This window comes from Crotalus tigris, unplaced genomic scaffold, assembly GCF_016545835.1.
Source record: "Crotalus tigris isolate CLP2741 ecotype Arizona unplaced genomic scaffold, ASM1654583v1 scf7180000018549.3470463, whole genome shotgun sequence".
Lineage (NCBI taxonomy): Eukaryota > Metazoa > Chordata > Lepidosauria > Squamata > Viperidae > Crotalus > Crotalus tigris.
Window position 1 is genome coordinate 1,804,278 of NW_024097072.1, and position 15,458 is coordinate 1,819,735.

Genomic DNA, 15,458 nt, shown 5'->3' on the forward strand with positions numbered 1-15,458 from the left:
ATAGCCTTGGCTTGACCAAGATGGTGCAGTGGTTAGAATGCAGTATTGAAGGCTGACTCTGCCGACTGCCAGCAGTTCGATTCTGACCGGCTCAGGGTGGACTCAGCCTTCCGTCCTTCCGAGGTTGGTAAAATGAACACCCAGATTGTTGGGGGGCAAAAGGGTGACTCTGTAAATCGCTTAGAGAGGGCTGCAAAGCACTGTGAAGCAGTATATAAATCTTAAGTTCTATTGCTATTGACTTGTTGGTAATAAGAAGGAATGACTGGTCCTTTGCATGTTTTTAACCTCTGGATCCTGGATCTCTATAGAGTCTCTGGCAGGTAAAGGTCTTTTCCCAAGTTGTTATCTGATTTTCCCAGATCCTTGGTAAATGATGACAACTGAAGTTTCTGGGAAGAGATCCAGAAGTAATAATAATTTACCCGAAGCCCTGAAGCCCAGATTAGCTTTTTGGATTGAAAAATTCTCTGCTATACTGTACATTGGGGGGGGGGAGGCAGAAGTGGGATGTTCTGAGATCAGCCATTCAGAACTGATGATAGAAAGCTGGATCAATCCACTCTGTTTGGGTCATAGCTAAAGCTAAACTTTAAAATCCTTTTAAATTGCTGTAGAAGCTTTTCCGAGGTTTATATATCAGGATATGAAGAACCATAGAAAACACTTTTATGTTTTAACTGGGGCAACCATATCGCAATGGCGTAATTCATTGAATCAGTGAATTCTAGCACTCTAATAACAACACTGATGATGTTACCTGGTTGGGTAATGAAATGTCTGCAAGAAAACCCCCTAGTTCAGAGAGTTCCAAGGACCCCACAGTTTTATCCTGAGGTACAAAAACTTTCTCTTCCACCAGAACAGGATTTTGACCATCTCCAAATCAACCATGCCCTCATACAGTATTTGGCACTATCTGAAGCTGCCTTGAAGATTAGCCACATACAGAGCAGAATAAAGTAATCCAATTAGAACGTTACTAGAAGACGCTCTGGTTCAGCATGTTGCTGGCTGTGGAATTCTGGGAGTTGAAGTCCTCATGCCTTAAAATTGTCAAGTTTGGGAAACACTGACTTAGTGTAATGTATGAAGCATCTCTTCCTTGTCCACTAAATTCTGCAAGTCCTGGTTTCATTGCCTTGACAGAGAACAGTCCCGCAGGCCTTGCCCATCATCCTGGATTGCACTAAATCAGAGGAAGTAACTGGTTGTAACCCCCCTCTTTCCATAAACAGGAGTTCCTTGCTAAAGTTTCATTCTTTGATGATACCAGCATTAATTCTCTCCCTTCTTCAACCCGTCATTCAAAGCCTGATTAAATACGCTAATTTTCAATTGGCCCCCTCAGTGCCATTCTCCGCCACAAAAGACAGTCTAAGGACAAGAATATCTTTATCGGCAAAAGGTGCCAGGTTGCTTTCTTCTCCATTCATCTCCACCTGAATGTAGCAGGTAAAGCCTTGGGGATGAAAATTAAGCCCACCAGCCTGGGAAAGAATTTAGCCAAGCACAATCAAGGCTTGGGCCACAAGGCTCCTGAACAAAAGAGAAAAGGAAGGAGGTGGGGGCAATGGAAAAAAGGCTGCCAGTTCATAGGTGGCATTTACAGATGATAATCACTGACAATTGAGGCATTGTAAGAGCGAAGTGGGTCTTGCTATAGGAGGGTGGGTTTTGCTATGGGGTGTGGGGGGGGAGGAAGGAAGGAAAGGAAAGGAAAGCCATCCATCTGCCTGCAAAGTCATCAGGGGGGGAGGTATCCTTTGCTTTGCCTGCAGCTCATCCATCTATAATAATAATAGTAAACTTGGAAGGGACCTTGGAGGTCATCTAGTCCAACCTCCTGCTCAGGCAAGAAACCCTATACCATTTCAGACAAATGGCTGTCCAGTCTCTTCTTAAAAACTTCCAGTGTTGGAGCATTCACCGTTTCTGGAGGCAGGTTGTTCCACTGCTTAATTGTTCTAACAGTCAGGAAGTTTCTCCTTAGTTCTAGGTTGCTTCTCTCCTTGATCAGTTTCCATCCGTTGCTTCTTGTCCTGCCTTCAGGTGCTTTGGAGAATAGCTTGACTCCCTCTTTTTTGTGGCAGCCCCTGAGATATTGGAAGACTGCTATCATGTCCCCCTCATCCTTCTCTTCGTTAAACTAGACATCCCCAATTCCAGCAACTGTTCCTTATATGTTTTAGCCTCCAGTCCCCTGATCATCTTTGTTGTTCTTCTCTGCACTCTTTCTAGAGTCTCAACATCTTTTCTACATCGTGGTGACCAAAACTGGATGCAGTATTCCAAGGATGGCCTTACCAAGGCCTTGTAAAGTGGTATTAACACTTCACGTAATCTGGATTCAATCCCTCTGTTAATGCAGCCTAGCACTGCGTTGGCTTTTTTGGCAGCTGCAGCACCAGCCACTTGCTGCTCTTGGACCCAGAGCCAGCATACAACTTGCTTTGTCTACCAAGGGCTGGGGGACTATGGCCCTTTTATGATCTGTGGACTTCAACTCCCAGAATTCCTGAGGCAACCTGGCTGGCTCAGAAATTCTGGGAGTCGAAGTTCACCAGTCATAAAGGGGCCGTTGTTCCCCACCTCTGATCTACCAGGGCTGTAGGAAGGAGAATAGGTAGTCCTTAACTTACACACACACCTTGGAACCACAGTTTCCATTGCTAAGCCAGGCGGTTGTCAAGTGAATTGTCCCTGATTTTATGACCTTTTCTGCCATGGCACTCAGCACTCTCAATCTTAGTTAATCTGAAGGGGAGCTTTGCTCAAGAAGCAATCGAAATCTATCTGGTTCCCTTTGGAGTCAGGAATAGAGCCTAAAGCCAATATCATGGTTAGCTTATGGTTGCATTTCCACGATTTACTGAATAAAACTTTAGAGGATCTTGTTCTGTAACTCCATCCCTGTGGTTAACACACCGTGCAATATTTCATGCAAAGACAGAAAATTAGATGGATTAAGTCACCCGCGGAGAATGGGTGTCACATTTGTCTCAGGGTTAGCCATCAAGAGTAGGACTACCGTGCCTATGTTGTAAAAACTTTAAATGCTAGATAGCAAGGGAAAATGAGAATTTCCCGTTTCTCTCTGCTGTCATCTGGATTTAAAAAAAACAACAACAATCTCCTGTTCAATTGTGTCCAGTTCTCAGAGATTACCTGGAAAGATTGCAGAAGTGGTTTGCCATTGCCTCCTTCCTAGGGCTGAGAGAGTATGACAGGCCCAAGGTCATCCAGCTGGCTTCATACCAGAGGTGGATTAGAGCAACATAATTAGAAAGTTCTACTTGGCAGCAGAATAAAGTATGGGTAGATGGAATAGGAATTCATACATAAAGCATAGTGTAACTTATGGGGGTTTGTGATTTAATCATGGTGTGTTGTGTCTAGGCCACTTTTTGTTGCTGTTTAAGCTGTGTTTGCACAATAGACGTATTCAGGTTTCTGAATTAAATGTTCTGACTTTGCACTCGGCCTTGAATCATTAACAAGCCAAAACCTGCTGAGTTGGCACAACACACCAACACCTCCATTATAAATAAACAAGCTTCGAGTAAAATGAATCGTTTGGATCTTTAAGTGCTAAGACGAGAGCAGCTAATGAATGGGGAAGCTCTCCTTTTCAAACAGGTTTCATCTGGCGAACTGATGAAATTCAACAGATGTAGTAACTTCTAGTATAAAAAAAGGGAGGAAGATGATCAGTATCCACCTCCTATGTTGTCTCCAAACTTAAAATTATTATTCAATTCTTCTGTCCCAGCCTTCGCCCTTTTTCTCAGTGGGAAGACCTGCTAATTGACAGGGTCTTGCTGGAGACAAGTATAGCTGAAGGGTGAGGTGAAGTCCAGGGTCAAAGACCGGGCCTGTCTGTCACACTGACATGAAGGGGGACCTGGCACTCCACCCCAACATCATGTCGCTCAAAGCTTCATGTTCTTCTAAATCCCTGTCAGGTGCAGCAGAACCATCTCTTGATGGTTGTTATGAAGGCCTTTGTCTCTAAAATGTCAGGTGGTGACAATTGTCTGAGGGAGAGACAAATGGCTCCTAACTCTTCATTGGCACACATGTCTTCATCAGTTTTAACAACAAAGATGGAACCAGCACTGCCTAGAATATTCCAGAATGTGTTTTTTTTACTTGAAGCCATTTTGTAGGCAAAGAAAAGGAAAATATTCCCCCACCCCATCCCTGAAATGAGACACACAGATGTTGAGCACAGAGAATGAACTGCAGCTTGGGAGGGCACAGCTGTGAGGTATCCCAGCCAAGGAGTTAGCATATAGATGTCCAAGGTTTTAAGGCTTTAGGCAAGGTCTCCACCCAACCTCAGCTGCTCTCATACATGATCGACGTCTATTTGTGCCAGATGAGAAAATGCTCAGAGTATTGATCAATGCTTTGGAGATTGTCAAAGACAATATGGAATCTAATTATAACTTTTTAAAATCCTTTTTATGCCTGGAACTGTCTTCCTAACCATCTTCTTCAGGCGATTTCTTTGGCACCCAAGAGGAAAAAAGGGCCCACTGAATCTCATCATTTCCTTAAGGTTTGGTACCAAAGTCTCTAGTGCTTCCATCTTGATAAATGGAGAGGACAAACGGGAGATTCAGAACCTCTTTGTCTCCATATGTTGCTCACCTATATTTTTTCAATATGCTTTCCTTTTTTTACAGGCATATACCTGTTACCTATTACTTCATTCTGGAATGAAGATTAGAATAGAAGCATTATTCAAAAATAAGAATTGTTTGTTGGAAATATCATAATCTTCATCCATGACTGAAATGAAGCCTAAAGTGTAGTCAGCTGGGATGATTATCTGTTCAGATTCATTGTCTACCTTTATCACCTCAGCCGGGAATTTGTAGTCTTGATGATGCTTTGAAACCTACCCTGCACGTCAAGAGCATGATGTAGTTAATGGTGTTGCTGAAGATTGACTAGAAAAAATCTTGGGTCAATGACGGTTTCTCCCCCTTTTATGCCTTTGGTTAGAAAACAATAGGGAATGGTGACACAGATCATTATAAATTACAGCCTGTGTGATAATAACTCACAGGTTTATGGAGTCATCAGAACAGGTCAGTCCGGTTTAGCTTGCCACTGTGAACATCAATAAAATCAATATTAGCCTGTAGGTTGATTAGCCACATCAGATCAGATCTCGGGGGAATTCTTCAGGCTGACTGCACTGCTCTGAGTTATCCTCGCAGTGCTGCTGCAAAAGATGAATGCTCTATGTGCAAAACTGGCAAGGTGATTCACCCTGCCTGATTTATAGAAATGATGTTTAATCTTCCCTCTTGGCTCTATGCAGCAGCTGAGCAAATCTGGGAAGTAGGATGAAGGAAGGGGCATAGCAGGTGCTAAACCTGATTGGCAGAATTGGGTATGTCTAATTTAATAAAAAGAAGGACAAAGGATGACATGACACTGTAGCAGAGTTTCAAATCTCTCTCCCACCAAAGAAGGCAATGCATCAACTGTGGGATCAGAAAGTTTTCCTTCAAAGACCCCAATACAGAGACCCTAGTTTGAAAGGAGTCAAACTCCAATCATTAGGTTGCATAACCTGACCTAATTAATTAGAGAAAAACTCAGCTTGTGTTCCTTAACAGTATAATTTTAGAACCAACATTTTCTTTAAGAAGAAGAGAATTTTTGAGATCAAAAGAATCCAACTGGCTTTCTTTGGAGTTGTGTCCTTGCTTGGATACCACTCCAAAGAAAGGAAATTAGATTCTTTTGATCTCAAAGTTCTGTTCTACTTAAGGTCAGGATTCTGGCTCCTTTCCCTGTTAATTAGAAAGTGTTATTCAAAATAGTGCTGAATAGCTTAGAATTTATCTTTGAGAACATTGGTGTCTTGGCCAGTTAGCCACTTGTAGAATATTATGCATGACCTGAAATTAAATGAGCTCTCTCCTACCACTAATGGGTTTTAATAATCATTAAGACCAGTTTGCTAAAGGATGCACTAAAATACCTTACAGCATGACATTCAATTATGGATGAATAGAATCCTTAAAGTTGTTAAGGGTTTGTTTGTTTCAGATACAAATGTATTTAACAAGTCCCATTGTTCTAAAATCAAGTCCAATACATTAGCTCTGACTCAGATTTGTTAAGTGCATTTCAATTAACATGGTACAAACAAAGAACCATAATGGAACCATCTACAAATCCATGCAAACACTGAAATAGGCTTATTAATCTAGAACCTGCAGGTGTTATCTAGATCAAAGGTCTTCAGACTTGGCCCTTTTATGACTTGTGGGCTTCAACCCCCAGAATTCCTCAGTCTTCTGAAGAATTTGGGTAAATGTTAAAGATCAGAGACATCAATTATCTACTGTCTGGGGCACAGAAACATGGCTATGAGGGATCCTTGGTGCTCTCTGAGTGACTAGCACTGATGGTACTACCTAGTTTGGGTAATGAAATGTCTGCATAAAAACAACCAAGCTCAGAGAACACCAAGGACCCCCTGAGTTACAAATATTATCCTTTATTGAAGCTTGGAAAGATATGCAAAAGTCAGATTGATTTTTACTACAGTCAAAAACCAGCATGAGGAGGGTGGGGTAGGAGGAACTTAGAAACCTACAAAATTCTTCTTTGCTAATAAAAGAGAAGAAGCTCAAAACTATAGGACTCATAGGAAGTTACCGTGAATTTCCCATCATTTACAAATTCCATGATATTAGTGTTCTTTTTCAGTCCACACTTTGTCACACAATAGTTACGTTGCAATCAATTCCCAGCTGGGCGAGATCTATTTAGTGAGCTGTGTGCTTCAATTAAACGCGAGCAATGTTATTCGGACATAAAATGATATTTTTAAGAATACCAGAGAACTGGGATTTAAATTTCAGACCACAGGGACTTGTTTTTCAAGTGTGTCTTTACAACAGCAGAAAATTACTGAGATAATATCCTTAATTCCTGCACAGGGATAAGGTTGCCGTGAAAACCTCTCCCCTGGAGATTTTTATTAAGACTATCTTAAGAGAACATCTTACCCTTTTTAATACAGAATAATGGAAGAGGACAGAATTGCTAGATAAACATTCAAGGTTTTGTCTTTGGCTTCTCAAATGAATCTTCAAAGCTCTTTCATAATTGCTCTTGGAGAGAGGTTTGTATTATTATTATTATTATTTAATCAAATAAGAGGGTTTTTTTAACCTTGTGTAGATCTAGAAGGAGTGTTTTGTCCAGGCCAGGCTAAGCCCAAGCCATCAAATTCTAGCTTCAAAAAAGGGTTGTGTTTTGTTGCAGAACCTTTCCTGGTTTTTGAATGAGCAGATGTTTCCAGCTACTTTCTTGGTACAAGCCTTAAATCTAGAAAGCTTTAACCATTACTCATTATTTTTACATGTGCCTGTGTCCAGGAGAACTTGATGTTTGGAATTGCCTCAGTAGACGATGCCTTTGGTGGATTTTTAAAGATCTAGATATGTTCTAGACCTAAAGCTTTAGCTATGTTCTCCTGCAAGTTGGGGTACTCCACACCAACCCCGTGGCCTCAAAATCCCGGCAATCTAGAAAATGTCCAGTTGGATTTATTAAAGTCATTAAAGCAGGAAAATGAAAACCGTTGGTCAAAGCAGGGAACAAGGAAGAGGAAAGAAGTACAAGGATTGTTTATTTGTTTTTATTTATATCCCATCTTTATTATTTTCTTAAATGACTCAAGGTGGTGAACATATCAAATAGTCCTTCCTCCTCCTAATTTCTCCACACCAACAATCCTGTGAGGTGAGTTGGGCCAAGAGAGAGTGACTGGCCCAAGGTCCCTTGGCTTGCTTTCATGCCTAAGGCGGGACTAGAACTCGTGGCCTCCCAGTTTTTAGCCTGGCGCCTTTAACCACTTGACCAGGGGTGGGGAACCATGGCTCTTTTATGACTTGTGGACTTCAAACTCCCAGAAGGTCACAAAAGGAGATCACATGACCCCGGGATGCTGCAACCGTCATAAATAGGAGTCACTTGCCAAGCGTCTGAATTTTCATCACGTGACCAGGGGGATGCTGCAACAATAACCATGTTCCAAATTAAACAACTGCAGTGATTCACTTAAGAACTGTGGCGAGAAAGGTTGTAAAATGGGCCAAAATCACAACAATTGTCTCGCTTAGCAATGAAAATGTTGGACTCAATTTGGTCGTAAGTCGAGGACTACCTGTATTGCAGAAGGAAATAACTATTAATAGCCCTTGTAGAATTCCTTTCACCTTAAACAACTAGGCCTGGATTTTGATGCTAGAACATTCTACAAAATCTCTGAGAGGAACAGTGAGATATTTGCTGGATCACACAGACAGTATCCCTGAACGGAAAGCAATAATCATATGATCCCTGGACACTGCAACTGTCGTAAGTTCATGTCAGTTGCCAAGTGTCCACATTTTTATCGCGTGACCCTCGGGACACAGTAATGGTTGTTAAGTGTGGAAAACGGACATAAGTCATTTTTTTCCAGTGCCATTGTCACTTTGAACAATCCCTAAATAAATGGTTTTAAATCAAGGGCTACATCAAGTTTCCACAAAATGGCTGGGTTCCCAACGCATGCTGAATCTCCTACTTTACTCCCGTCTAGTACAATATGTTGGTAAACTGAGGAAGCCAAGCCACAAACTCGCTGAACTCCACCCATATGGTTCCAACTTGGCTTGGCAGTTCTTTCGACCCGATGCTGGAAACATGAGCTAGCAGACAGAGGCAAAACTCTGCATTTCCAACATCAACAAACAACGATTAAAATGTTTTTTGCATGTGGGCTGAGAATGTTAAGATGTGACCACAAAAGAAAGCAAACGGAGCATGGCCAAGGAAGTACGGAGGGAGCAGTCGCCACAATTTCTGCCCACACATTGAAAAATGTGATCTTTTCCCAAAGTTATGAGATGAAACAAATCACAACCAAACAAGTGTCTGGTGGCTCAGCTTTTAGTAAAAAAAAAAATTCTGTAGAAAAGAAGCATCTCCAGTCAGGGGGCATCGTTTGTCAATGGCAGAAAATATACGCACGAGGCCTAGAGCAGCCATATCCAGCCTGCGGTCAATGGTAAGGTGACCAACTTTTTTACAATAAAAAGGAGGACACAAATAAATTGAAGAAAAAAATATCGTAAATAAAAGAAACATTTTATTCATTGCAACAATAATACAGACAACTTGCATGTGCAAAGTTTGCCAGCCGAGTGTTTTGGCGCGTTCATCAGCAATTCCTATTGGCTTTCGAAAGCCAATAGTGGGAGTAGCACAGCTCATGCAAAAGTTGAAAAAAACCCATCAAAAAAAGGTGCCGGAACGCCGTTCTGAGCGTTCTATGAGGAAAAAAAAGCCCTGCAGATTAGTCTTCAAATATCGAAAAGGAGGACATGTAGGGGGACACTTTTTGAGGGAGGACAGAACTTACAAAAGGAGGACTGTCCCCCCTAAAGGAGGACGGTTGGTCACCTTATCAATGGGCCACCTGTGGCCCAGGCAGTTAATAATACACACAGTTGTAAACTTTTAAGATTATTATGTGCATTTATATACAATATACCAGTGTTTCTCAATCTGGCCAGCTTGAAGATGGCTGGACTTCAATTCCCAGAATTCCCCAGCCAGCAAAGTAACACTGCAGCCATCATAAATCTGAGCCAGTTGCCAAGCATCCGAATTTTGATCACCTGACCACAGGGATACTGCAATGGTGGTATAAAAAAATGGTCGTAACTGTGCTGACTAAACGAATGGGTGTAAGTCAAGGATTAACTGCATGATGTCATGGTTCCGAAAAGAAGCAGCTTTTCAAAGAACTTTGAGGCTTCTTTACCTTAAAGAATCCTTTTATTTCTGCATAGCTTCAGCACATACGAAGTTAAGCCAAAAACTGTATCCTCCCTCCCCAATCACCGGTGACAAAGCATAACTCACTCCTTCATTTTACAGTCATCAATCACATTCTCCAATTAATGTGAAGTATGAAGTGCCCTTCCCGTTACAGCTGACCTTGGCAATACTGTGCTCAGATATTGTTGTGGTTAGCTAGCATGTTTTTCCATCCACCAGGCTAGTATTATCTGCTTTAACTCTAGAAGTCCTATACAGGCTAAATAAAACAGGTTTGCTTCTTCATATATGGCAAGCAAGAACATCCGATGTTAGCAGTCTTGACACATAATGTATATAAATGCACATAATAATCTTAAAAGTTTACAATCTTGTGCATTACTAGCTGTCCAGGGCTGCGTGTAGCTCATGTCCAGTTGCTACTTTAAAAAGTACCTTTGGGACAACTGTGACCTGGATGGCTGAAGAATCGCGATAGACGTTTATTGAAGCCTGTGTTGGATGAAAGAACTCAAATGGACAGCATGCTTAGCCATAATCCCTAATCCCTAGGTTGCAGATCTGCAGGTTGCAGATCACTTCACAATAAGCCCTTTAAATCTGCAGGTTGCAGATCACTTAACAATAAGCCCTTTAAATCTGCAGGTTGCAGATCACTTCACAATAAGCCCTTTAAAGCAGGAGAGTCTAAGCTACTTTGCAGTTTAGCACAATATTTCTCTAGCTTGGCAATTTTTAACACGTATGGATTTCAACTTTCAGAATTCCCCAGCCACACGTCTTAAAATTGCCAAGCTGGAGGAACATTGGTTTAGCATATTGTAAGAACTTGGACTCTGTTCTGCAGCTCTTGAGAATTGGTCTTATTGGGGTTGGAAGCCGAGATGTTGAAAGGCAGGTTTTAGGAATGGGGAAAATAACCGAGAATTGATTCTGAATGAACATGTCAACCTGGCCGACGTCCTGACGATCCAGTTGGATGAGATTGGGAGACTATATCTTTCCCAGCTCTGGATGCCTGGTTGCCTCTTCCATTTCATTCAGTCAAGCAATCGCGAAGGCCAGGCTAAATTCTTGCCTGTCCATTCCTAGACCCAAGGGCACATTTAAACGTGCATCTCTGCAACCTTTCCTCTGCCAGGTTATTTTCTGAAAAGTCTTGCTGGCAGATAAGTACAGGATTTGTTGTCCAGGCTCTGTTAATTTCTATTTGGCTGAGCCATGTCTGGAACGATGAAGGCTCGTGCTCCGAGCTTTGAAGCTTTCGGCTTAGGCTGCTGATACAGGGGAGGCGAAATGTTTGAAGTTTTCCCGGGGACAGAAAACATTTCATTATAGTGCCCACTAATGATCAGCTTAGTTTTGCAGATTTGAATTCTTCAGCATGATTCCGTTCCAGGAAAATACAAAAAGTGGTAGGTGGGTGGATAAAGTTTTGGATGTCACTTTTAAATGCTTGCTCAATGAAATGTGTTCTTTTTCTTTTAATTGAGAACAGTCACACTTGTTTATACTTTGAAGAGTTGCTGATTATAATTAGGGATTTGGTAGTTTTAAGGCTGGCAGGTTCCCTAAGATTATCCTCAAATCTCATCTGTTGGCATCAACTGCAAAGTAGTGTCTTTCAGATAGATCCGTAGAACGCAGAATAATAGGATTGGAAAAGACCTTCCAGCAGTCTAGCCTAGACTAGCCCCTGGCTCAAGCATTCTGGACAAATGGCTGTTCAGTCTGTTCTTGATGGACCAACTACAACTTCCAGAGGTAAGCCATCCCACTGATTAATTAGAATAGAATTGAGTTGGAAGGGACCTTGGAGGTCTTCTAGTCCAGCGCCCTCATCCTTCTCTTCATTAAACTAGACATACCCAATTCCAGCAACCGTTCTTTGTATGTTTTAGCCCCCTAATCATCTTTGTTGCTATTCTCTGCACTCTTTCTAGAGTCTCAACATCTTTTCTACATCGTGGTGACCAAAACTGGATGCAGTATTCCAAGGGTGGCCTTACCAAGGCCTTGTAAAGTGGTATTAACACTTCACGTGATCTTGATTCTATCCCTTTATTCAACTGAGCTTTAAATCTTTTGCAGATGCATATAAGCACAGAACTTAAAAGATACTGATGAAATAAAGGTAAACTTGAAAATTATTTTATATATTAGCTGTGTTCGCAAAACAGCTTGCCTATGGTTAAGAACTATAATTTACTTAACTCTCTGGGGTTGGGAGAGGCATCATAAATTGTTCACGCAGACTGGATTGGCCTGACAGCAAAGTTAAAAATGTGTTTGGTTTATTTCTGGTTCAGCATTGTGCAAAAGCAGCCATTTTGATGTCCAGTTGCATCAGTAACATTTTGCAATTGGATTTCAAAAGGAGCGTATTTTACATTTGCATTGCAGCTGCTTTGGGCAGAAATGTGGCCCAGCTGAACTCTTAAGAGCCAAGTAAATTAAGCCAGATGTTTCCAATAAGTGTCCAGATGAAATTGTTTGAATAGGGGAAAGCAGAACATTTTCAAAAAGGTCAATCTCAATAATGTACAAGTGCATGAAAGTTGTCTAAATGCACACGTGTGACGTGCATCATCCACAAGCTGAGCCTACAAGGTACAAAGTATTTTCATAATCTCATCTTGTTTTGGACTGAATATGCCTCCCCTGACTTCCACCAGTGACACGTTGCAAATCTTACTTACATAAAGTAAGTAAACATCTTTTTCAATATTTCTTAGAATTGGGTGCTGGGCTTCTGCTGCTCCCTGGTGGAATTTGTAGGGACAGCACAAATTCAGTCTTCTGAACTTTCTGCAGTGATTAGATTATGCTATAAATCAATAAACAAGGCAGAGCCATGAATGCATAGTTCATTTAATTAAGTTGCTTTTCATATTCACTCGTGTGTGTGTGTGTGTGTGTGTGTGTGTGTGTGTGTGTGTGTGTGTGTGTGTGTGTGTGTGTTCTGTTTTCCTGACTGTGGTTTGTCTTTATACACATACACAAAACATTTTAATCTCCTTTTTCAAAGCTACTGCCTTTCCTATCATTGGAATGTGACATCCATCCCCAGCCAAGGCCGATGACTTGAGCTCAGTGGGATGACATGTAGCACCATCCAACACATCTGGAATAGACTAGACTGAAAAAGGCAAGTTTCTAATCTTCTGAAGCCTTCATTCCCTGTATGAGTCGACCTATCATTTAAGATCTCCGGAGGATACTTTTCTTTGCAGGCAAAAGTTGCAGTATATCACGGTGGCCTAGCAGTTAAGACACTCGGCTTGTCAACCAGAAGGTTGGCAGTTCAAGACCCAAGTGCCGCTCAGCGGGGTGAGCTGCCAGCCTAGCAGTTTGAAAGCAAGCAAGCAGATAAACAGGCACCATTTTGATGGGAAGACAACAGCGTTCCGTGTGTCTTGGCATGTAGTCATTCTGGCCACATGACCAGCGACACTGGCTCCCTCGGCGAAGAAATGGAGATGAGTCAGAGATGACTGACCTTTGTCTTACCACCGGTGAGTATCAATGAAGCCACCTTCTTCATGGCTGCATCTCTGTAGGGCAGGTAGAAGCTACGTTGAACCCCACTGAAGGATCAGTGAATTAGCAAATGTTTCTGATGGACAACCCAACAACAGAGAATGGAAAGTTTGCTTCTCCCCTTTGGTGAGGTTTGTTGTTGCTGTTGTTGTTGTTAAAATGTACACTTCACAGTGTGGGTTCCCCAGATCAGTACCAAAGCATTGATCAGGTTTTTTTTCTAGACATTTAGCCCCATTTTCCAGCAAGCCTACCTCAATGCAGTGGTTAAGAAGCATTAAAATGTTCCATGTTAGAAACATCTGTACAGTAAAACAAGCAGCAGACTCTTATTCTGAATAGATGTAAAAAAAAAAAAGAATTACAAGAATTATGTCTTGTAATCGGAAAGCCTGGTGAAGTAGGTTTTGACAAGAAATTTCCAAAAGAATTACAGTGATCAAAGCTGCACAGGCTGGGCTTAAGTGAGACGTACGCACACACATAGGCACGTATCACATAGTGCTGGAAAACACTTGTTCCACAATAATAGTTATGTCAGCTATTGATCGCTGGAGAGTTGGGGAGAGCAGGGCTTGTCTGTCAAGCCAAATGTGGCATCTGACAGCTCAATCAATAGCTGGGACTTGCTTGGTGCACCCTGGAGAGAACTCCACGGGTTCCACTGCCACGAACACAGTCGGGAGGGGCTTACAATGTTTAGTTATGAGATAAACAAGGAGGATGAGTCTGGCTTAGAAATTCTGCAACTTTAAATAAGCGGCCATTATTATTTTGCCCACTGCCTGGAGTCCCTCTCTGAGGGAGAAGAGCAATTAAGAAATATGAAATATAAACAAACAAACCAGGGACTTTCAAAGAAATAGTACATCGTTCCATTCCCATTGCTCCCAGTCCTGTTTGTTTTTTTTTAATCTCTGGGCTTTTTAATATTGAATCTGCGTTTTTCTGTTAACGTTTATTTCTCTACCCCAGTGTTTCCCAAACTTGACAATTTTAAGGCATGCTGTGGAATTCTGGCAGTTGAAGTCCTCATGCCTTAAAATTGTCAAGTTTGGGAAACACTGCTCTACCCTATAGATCCTCCTCATTTGCAGATCTTTTTCTCCCATTAGCTGACACTGGGCTCCTATTTTGCACGAAACGACATTTGTTTGTGTTGGCTCAGTTTGTAGGAATCCAACCAATTATACAATTTAAATAAGCCACAAGTTAACAGAAGAGACAGGCTTTAGCTGCATGCAAGCCTTGAGCTTCATTCCCCACAGCTATCTCCGGTGGCTCCTTTCTCCCAGCATTCATTTCGGTAATGTTTCTGCATGTGTGCGCACACACTTCAGACGAGTATATAACTCACATATCAGACTCCTCACTGCTGAAACCGATCTGCGCTAAAGGTTACACAATGCCTTTAGAAATTCTGGTACCGCAAGCAAAGCTTTTAGAGACTGGGAAAAGGGCACAAATTTGGAAGGAAAAGCTTTGATGTTCCCCCAAAGATGTTTATACAGGTAGTCCTCTATCTACGATCACAAATGGAGGCCAAAATTTCTATTGCTAAGCGAGACAGTTGTTAAATTAATTCTGTCCCATTTTACAATCTCCCTTGGCACAGTTGTTAAGAAAATCACTGCAGTTGTTAAGTTAGTAACCCGGCTGTGAAGTGAATCTGCCTTCCCCCATTGATTTTGCTTGTCTGAAGGTTGCAAAAGGGGATCACGTGACCCAGGGACACTGCAAATCGTCATAAATACAAGTAATAATAATAATAGGAACTGCCTCCATCCTGCGATGATATCTGTAATACCATCTGCCTATCCCAGGTCCTGGGTAAGGACTCGATAGGTAGACAAAATGCCAAATCCAGTCTGAACATCTGGCTGACTGTGCGATGATCCATAATAATAAAGTTGGAAGGGACTTTGGAGGTCATCTAGTCCAACCCCCTGCTCAGGCAGGAAACCCTACACCATTTCGGACAAATGGCTGTCCAGTCTCTTCTTAAAAACTTCCAGTGTTGGAGCATTCACCGCTTCTGGAGGCAGGTAGTT